The 7,204-nt window shown below is 40.6% G+C and overlaps 1 pseudogene; it reads left to right on the top strand.

The window, feature by feature from the left end:
* The first annotated feature begins 3,734 nt into the window (after positions 1–3,734).
* Positions 3,735–7,204, top strand: part of LOC142436639 (DNA replication complex GINS protein PSF1-like) — a 30,089-nt pseudogene continuing 26,619 nt past the window's right edge.

Below are 7,204 nucleotides of genomic sequence, written 5' to 3'. Positions count from 1 at the left end.
CCCATCTCATGATCACACAGGCTGGTGTGCTTCTTCCATGTGGGTTTGTTTATCAGCTAGACAGCTGCTTGTTTAACCTCAAGCCTTTTAGATCCCAGATGCTATATCTTTTGCTAGAAGAGGTACCATCAGCTTTCTTTTTTTTTTTTTAATATTAGCATGGTGTGTTTTATTTTTGCAGTACTTTCACATATCCTGCTCCAATTAGTGATACTTATTTTCCCCAGAGATAAAGAAAACAAGGGAATGGGTTATTAAGCTAAACTGAAATAAGGTATGAATAGCAAACTAGTAAATGTACAAGTAATTTTCTCACATAACACTTGATCACTAGAGTATGAATAGCAGCTTCTCCAACTCTGACACCAAGCGATTACATTTAATGCGATGGAAAGTTAATGTCCAAGCCTGGGTGAGCAGCATCTGACACTTGTCAGAGCCAGTCTTAGTTTTCTGTTGTTGTTGTGGTCGGGTGCTGTCGAACCAGCTCCACCTCACAGTGACCCTCTAGACAAGAGAGCACACCCCATCCAGTCCTGAACCATCCCCAGTATCGCTCTATTTTTGCATCATTGTTGCAGGCAATCCATCAGCTTTCTTTACCACATTTGCTTGTGCACCCATTTTGTCTTCACCGATCATGCCAGGAGGGTGAGCATCACAACATGCCAGGTTCTTAGAACAAAGTATTCTTGTATTGAAGGCAGGCCCTGAGCAGAGACCTAACGTCCATCTACTACACCAATGTCTTGCCATATATGATGTACATAGACCAATACCTCTATTTTTATGAATTAATGTATTTACATAGGTACACACTTATGCTTATACCTCTATCTATAGCTTTGCTTCCTAGATCTTTCCTGTTTCTTTTTACCTTTCTTCTACCTCACCATCACACTCACCCTTCTTCCACCTTAGTAGTTCTTCTCAGCTAAATTGCTGTTACCCCAACACCACCAGGATCTCTATGTCCTCCTCATTGTTGATTTTAATTCCTTAGTTATTCCCGTCTTTGGCATTGTTTGCTTACCACTCCCTTCCCCTGCCTCCTTCTACTCGCAAAGTCCTTTGCTCTTCTAATGCGTTATCTGTTTCTCTCATCTTAGTATTAATCTTCTGAATTTCTCTTTGCTGTGGTGTACGGTTTCTAGTTTCAATTGATGTGTTATTTTAGTGCTTTCCTGAATTACTCTAGTGTGTGTGTGTGTGTTCAGTTTTTCTTTAGCTTCGCAATCTTTCCTTTCTCCCGGTTCATTGATAGTATAAAAGTATAATTTTTAATAGTTTATCAGGTAATTTCAATGCCTTTTCTTCCTGAAAAAAGGTCTTCTAGCTCTATATTGGTCATGTGCTTCAGCTGTTCTGTCTTGTTTCTTCATATAAACTTAAATTGTCTTTGCCACTGAGATGTTGTAGTATTAGTGTTTTTGTGTTTAATTGATCTTAGTATCTTGAGACTGCAGACACTCCACCTATCTACTGGTTGTTGTAAAGGATAATTTGAGAATGTGTGTAGTACTGTTTGTTGTTATTATAGCACAGTTAGCAATGGTTTGTTTGGTGGTCTCACTTACGTAAAGATGATCAGGTGGTACAGGAGTATGTAGTGTCTGTCACTGTATAGGTATGACTACAGTCATAGAGGTGGCTAGGCCTGCGATTGCTGTCCACTGTCAGGTAGAACAGGAAGGGACAAAAAAAATTGCCAACGAAGAAATAATTTTTGAAAAAGAAACCAGCAAGAGACAGCGGACAAACAAGAGCAAGTGAAAGGAATTTAATAACTAGAAGTGTGTGTGTGTGTGTGTGTGTGTGTGTGTGTGTGTGTCAAAAACCAAGGTAGAGAAAAATAAAAGAGAAGCTAATCAAAACATAAAAAAGGAAAGGAAGGGAACTGGAAAAGTAAATTAAAATGGAAAGAATAGAAGTAGAAGCAGAAATAAAGAAGAAAGCAGAGTGCAGACGTGATTAAAATAAATAAAAGGAAGTGAAGGAAAAGGAAAAACAAAGAGAAAACTTGGGGTGAGGACCTTTTTGTATAGGTCACAGCCTCTAGGGGGTTGAATATTGATTCCAGATGGAGCTTGGCAGGCCTATCTGTTTTCTGTGGTCCACGCACCTGATCCAGTAGGGCGTTTTTACAGCTTAGGTGATAGCTGAGGGGATTCTTTCTGGTAGAGAAGCAGCTGGGTCAGAATGGCTAATCATGGGGGAACTTTCCACGTGTCCAAGAGCAGCGAGGGATCCAGCAGTGTATTTTTTGCTAGTGCTTTGAGGAGAATCTCAAGCATTTCTGGGCATGGGGGTGATAATCCATCTCTAGGCATGGGGATGTTAAACCATGAGGGCATAGCTTTGTCTTCAAGCAGAAATGGACTTACAAGGATATCTCTGTCTGGTGTATGGGTGAAGGTAGGGGCTGGCAATTGTGATATCAGGAGGGTGTGGGAAACAAGTGAGGATCCTTTCTTAGTGCCAGCTACCAATGTGCCAGGCTTCTGTCTGGATGGAATGCGTCAGGCTAGCTGACAATTCACCTGTCTGTTCTTGCACCACTTTTGTTTCCCTTCATCTTCTAGTTAGTTTTTAGTCCACTTTTCTATAATTTCTTCTGAAGCTCAAGGTTCCAAGATTACCTAGTTTTACTAGATCTCTTGTATCTTTGTTGTAAGTTGTCTGTATAGTTATTCATTATACCTGATGTCCTTAATTCATAAGGTGAGCATCACGGCATGCCAGTTCAATAGAACAAAGTGTTCTTGCAATTGAGGGAGAAAAGAAGTGGAGGTCCAATGTCCATCTGCTACCTTAATTCTAAACCTATCAATATTAACAAGGGTTTAGGAGGGAGGGGGTAGGGAGGGAGATAGAAAAACGAGGAGCTGATACCAAGGGCTCAATTAGAAAGGAAATGTGTTGAGAATGATGAGGTCAACAAATGCACAAATGTCCTAAACACAATGGAATGATGTATTGATTGTGATAAGGGTTGTACAAGCCCCCAATAAAATGATTTAAAAAAAAAGGGGGGCGACTGATTACAAGGATTTACATATAACCCCCTCCATGGAGTTGCACAACAGAAAAGTGGATGAAGGGAGATGTGGGCACTGTAAGACATGACAAAATAATTGATAAATGATCAAGGTTCCATGAAGCAGGGGAAAAAGTGAGGAGCTGATATAAAGGGAGTAAGGAGAAAGCAAATGTTTTGAGAATGATATCAAAAATGTACAAATGAGCGTGACACAATGTATGTACATATGGATAGTTATATGAGCCCTCAATAGAATGATTTTTATTTTTAAAAAAGGGAAAAGAGGAAGTTTCGGGGGGTGTGGGTGGTACATCTATTCCAAGCTATGCTGCTCCCTAAACTATGTGCTCAGATTAGTATTGGAAAATTCGTCTCACCTCATGGATAAAGTCAAATGGAACCCCAAGGACTCTTTCCGGAGGGCCGCGTTCCACTGGAAGAAGGCACCGGTCACCGCCTCCCCACTTCCGGTCATATTTCTCTACCGCGTATGGAATTGTCCCTTTGCAACCACCGTAGCCATGCAACCTGCGTCCTTGCCTTCCCATTGGTTGGGGATTTTTACCGCCAAAGCGCAGGCGATTTCCTAGACCTGCGCTAATAAGCGCGGCGCGAACTAGGCTGCAGGGAGCCCGCAGACTCTTCGGTCAAGTGGGCGGCCGACAAGGAGGTCCCGGTACCAGGTCTACCCGCCATGTTCTGTGAAAAGGCGACGGAGGTGGTCCGCGAACTGCACCACACGCCAGAAGGGCAGCTGCCCGCCTTTAATATGACGGGCTGGACGGCAGAGGGCGGGATGGAGGTCCGGGGAGCTTGGCTGAAAGGGGCTGGAGGGTGAGCGGGATCTCCCCTGGGCTGCTCTTTTCGCGGTTTGCTTCAGATTCCCCTGAGGGTGTGAGCCAAGTTCCGGAAGGGAAAGTAACAGCATAACAAAAGGTTACTGTGGGAGAAAGAAGGAAGTTACTGTACAACTCAGCAATTGCGCTTCCTCAAAGTCTACTTCCTTCCGTTTTGCTTGATTTTTAGCTTTGTTGCTTTTCCTTTGCTTAGCCAATACGAACTAAAGTAAATTTGAATCCACCTCCATTCTGCCGAAGAAAGCTGGAAGCTTTCTGTTCTTTTAAAGATTGACAGCCTCAGAAACCCACAGAACCAGTCGTTTTTATTGGATCTAGCGTTTTATGCGCGTTAGTGTGCGCGCACGCACTCAGTGAGCAAAATGTGATGATGAAGTAGGCCTCTGGTGCCAGACTGAGATTCATACTCTGTTCGATCACTGTGGACTCAGGCTTTCTGTGCGTCCAGTGTTCTCACCAACAAAAATGGGCATGATGATGGTACAGAGCTCTTGGTGTAGTGAGGAACTGTACCTGACACACCCAGGGCTGAGTCCCTGTATGCTGTTTCTACAAGAAATAATAATAGTGCTAACAGTCGTATTGTTACTATTATGATTATTTGTCCACTACAATACCATGGAAGTAGGAATGATGTTCAGCACTTAGCTTGCAATTGTCTCTCCTCATCATTGTGTGAGATCTGAGCTGTCTCCCCCCACCTCAAACATGTGAGTGGAGAATTGAAGTTAGGAGATTTGTCAGTGGTGATATAGCCAGTAAAGAGCAGAGCTAGAGCTTGAACCCTGGAAGTCTGGCTCAAGAGCCTGTACGTTTAAGCATCGTAGTAAACAATCATAGGGCAGCAACTAGATAGATGTCAGTGAGAGGACCAAGAAACACAAGTGAATAGAATGCAATGTGGTAAGTGAAACTGGTGTTGCGTAGATGGGAGCATAAAGAGAAATGCTACTGGGGGGTTGGGAGTGGGTGTTCGAGCCTTGTATGAAGTATTAGCCCTCACACAGGCAGGTGATAAACAATGGCTTAAGACTCATGATCACAACTGGAAAGATTATGTATGGAGATGTCAATGGTGGGTTCTAGGATTAGAAAAACTTCGGCATTATTCCACAGGCATTTGGAATCAGGTAGAGGTTTTCAGGTAGGGGTGTGGTGGGATGTTTTTATATTTTGGAGTACTTATTGGCAGTAAAATGAGGCCTGGAGTTATGCATTGGGCTGCTAGCCTAATGGTCAGCAATTCAAACACACCAGCCATTCTAAGGGAGAAAGATAGCCGCTTCTGTAAAGATTTACAGCTGTGTAAACCATAGGGAGCAATTTTCTCCGTCCTATAGGGTCATTTAATCAAAATGTACTTAATGGAAGTGGTTTTGGTTATTGGCAATATGGAAAATGCATCAGAAGAGAAGAACTAATGGAGGCAGAGAGATGAGCTAGTGGTGAGAAATGTGGATGATTGAAACTCAATTCTACAGATATTGATAAATGAGTTTTTTAAGTGATTGAAGACTAGCAGGACTTGTAACTTTTAGAATTGTGGAGATGAAATGGGTAATAAATGACATCAAGAGTAAACAAGGCTATTCATCATCATCAAATATTTTCAACATATAATTGGCTACAGGGTTGGTTGAACCCAAGACTGTATTTTGGCTGAAAGAATATGTGATGTCACTTCTTTTCAAATGGTCAACTATCTTATTAATATTTATGAATTTTAGAATTAAAACATTTTATTTGTCTAAGTGAAAAATTTCTATCTTAAGGTAGATGGTAGGAAAAATTCCTTTGGCCTTTCTTTTCTTGCAGTACAAACCAAAACTGTGTCTTTGGGGGAAAAAATTGGGAGAAATATTTTAAAACTTGTATTTGTTGTTTTTGCAGTGAAAATGTGTACTTTCATGCTCGATTAAGCCTTTATTTTTGATATAGGTACATAAATAGCCAGAATTTATGCAATGGCTATGGATTTTAAATAAATTATATATATAAATTGAGGATAAATGTAGTACAGATAGACTTAGGGGATTAATTGAATGCATTGGGGAATCCATGGATATATATCAAAAGCAGTTTATATATTCCAGGAGGATGGATTCAGACAAATTCTGGAGGAGATGAAGGCTTTATATGAACAAAACCAATCCGATGTGTAAGTTTTCATAAGATTTTTTTTAAGTTATCAGAGTTAAGAATTAATTAGAAATAATATTAGCTAGTTGATTTTGCATCATATTTGGGGTTTTTTTAATCTCTGTGCACCTGATTATATTCTAACTATATAATTTAGCCCAGCTCTAAAGGACTTAATATTGCTTATTGTTATATCTGCATTTTGGGTGCTTTAATGCATATTTGTTGGTTGATTGATATGACGGAATTAGGATAGACCCAAATTGAGATACAAGTGAATAAAAGCACTAACAAAGTGGAATACATACATTTTACTTTTTAAAAAAATTAATAGATGTTTTAATGCATTGAGTAAAGAGAATAGACAATATATAGTAGGCAGTATAGACAATAGACAACATGATAGCTACATGTTGGGCTGCTGACTGCAAGATCAGCTGTTTGGAACCATCAGCTACTCTGAGGAGGAAAGATGAAGCTTTCTACTCCTATAAAGTGACAGTCTTAAAAATCCAGAGGGGCAGTTCTACCCTGTCCTATGGGCAGAACTGCTTTGGGTGGAAATCAACTCACTGGCAGAGTTTGGTTTGAGTATCGGCGCAGTAGAGATTATTCATAGTTGGAGTGGAGTTTATACAGAACTAGTGCTGCAGAAAGCTCAAAAGGTTTCTAGATTTACAGATAGTAAAAGTTCAGCCTGGGATTTGGCACAGTGAAGAATTTGAGCTGTAAGACAAAGTAATAGTGCCCTGTGATTTGGTCAAAAAACAAACCAAGCTCACTGCCATTGAGTCAATGCCGACTCATAGTGACTCTATGGGACAGGATAGACTGCCTGTGTGGGTTTCTGAGCCTTTTTTAAAACAGTTTTATTGGTACTTAATCCACATATATCACACAATTCAATAGTTCAGTCATATCAAGAAGACTTACATAATCATTAACACAATCAATTCTTTAGAGATAAAATTACAAATAATGAGTAAGAAAGAAAAGACCACCTTGTCTTAGAACAAGCAAGAAATGCTCTCACCTAAACAGCAGTTGTCAACCTGTTGGTTACGACCCGTTGGCGGTCAAACAACCCTTTCACAGGAGTCACCTAAGACCTGAAAACACATTTCCAATGGTCTTAGGAACCAAGACACTGTTCCTCTAGCTGTCTCTA

The sequence above is a fragment of the Tenrec ecaudatus genome, unplaced genomic scaffold (genome assembly GCF_050624435.1).
Source record: "Tenrec ecaudatus isolate mTenEca1 unplaced genomic scaffold, mTenEca1.hap1 Scaffold_52, whole genome shotgun sequence".
Lineage (NCBI taxonomy): Eukaryota > Metazoa > Chordata > Mammalia > Afrosoricida > Tenrecidae > Tenrec > Tenrec ecaudatus.
This window is presented reverse-complemented; position numbering and strand designations above follow the sequence as displayed.